At 45.1% G+C, this 1,084-nt stretch overlaps 1 non-coding gene across 1 annotated transcript; it reads left to right on the top strand.

The window, feature by feature from the left end:
* Window positions 1–248: 248 nt before the first annotated feature.
* Window positions 249–418, top strand: LOC114695847. Its single transcript, XR_003734926.1, has one exon. It is a non-coding gene; the product is annotated as a U1 spliceosomal RNA (small nuclear RNA).
* The last annotated feature ends 666 nt before the right edge of the window (window positions 419–1,084 follow it).

Raw genomic sequence — 1,084 nt, 5'->3', positions numbered from 1 at the left:
TTAGCTGAAGCAGCAGAAAGGCACACAGCAGCATGGTCGGTCGACAGAAACTGCTTCACATCCTGCCTGCCTGCCTGCACCCTGCTCGCTACCTCACGGCTCACCATCCTGTCCACTCTGTGGACCCAAAGCAGAGTTCTTTCACCAAGAATGGATGATGCAGACTACGGTGCAGACGTTGCTGGGAACACTGTGAATAGTCCACCTGGGGACCCTGTCTGGAGCATTCTCAAAAACAGCCATACAGAATATTTACCTGGCAGGGGCGATACCATGATCGTGAAGGTGGTTTTCCCAGAGTGAGGCTTATCCACTGCCCTCCCAATGTGTTGACCCCTGCAATTTCCCCAAATTCGGGAAACTTGACTGCATGATTCCTGGTAGTGGGGGGGGGGGACTGTGTTTGCACTCTCCTTAAAAAAAGAAAAAGAAAAAGAAGCAACATAGAATCACAAAGAGGAAAAGGCAAACACATGCTGTGCTATGTCATTTGGCTTTCATCGGTCTTTCTTTCTTTCTCTCTTTCTTTCCTTTCTTTCTTTCTTTCTTTCTTTCTTTCTTTCTTTCTTTCTTTCCATTTCTAACCTGGATTGTAGAGGACATTCATATGTTTATTGTAAATGAGCCGCCAAAGTGTAACTCTTACATTACTTTCTAAAACTCAGCTGGCAGAATGGAGAGCAGGAAGGAGAAAGGGGTAAAGGATTTGCTGGGACAGGTACGAAGGTGGTTCATTTCCCTCCACAGCCACAGATGAGAGACTGCAGGGGACTGAAACTCAGTGCCCAGCATCCCCTAGAAAAGTGACCACCCAGGCAGTTAGCAATCGTTTCCTGTTAATTGTTACCTGAAATAACCAGTTGTAGAAACAGCATCAAATGTCATTTGGGGCCTGCTAGTACACTCGTGTCCCATAATGAGACACAAATGATTTTTACATCAGAACTGACAGAGTCCTCAGAAGAAATCATTTCTATTCTTATTTCTAGTCACTTAATGTAATTGCCCTGAGCCTGATATGGGGAGTTGACTATTGGTCACCTAAGATCTAGGACAATTCCCCCAGTTACTCATGAGAATAAAT

This window comes from Peromyscus leucopus, chromosome 2 (assembly GCF_004664715.2).
Source record: "Peromyscus leucopus breed LL Stock chromosome 2, UCI_PerLeu_2.1, whole genome shotgun sequence".
Classification (NCBI taxonomy): domain Eukaryota; kingdom Metazoa; phylum Chordata; class Mammalia; order Rodentia; family Cricetidae; genus Peromyscus; species Peromyscus leucopus.
This window is presented reverse-complemented; position numbering and strand designations above follow the sequence as displayed.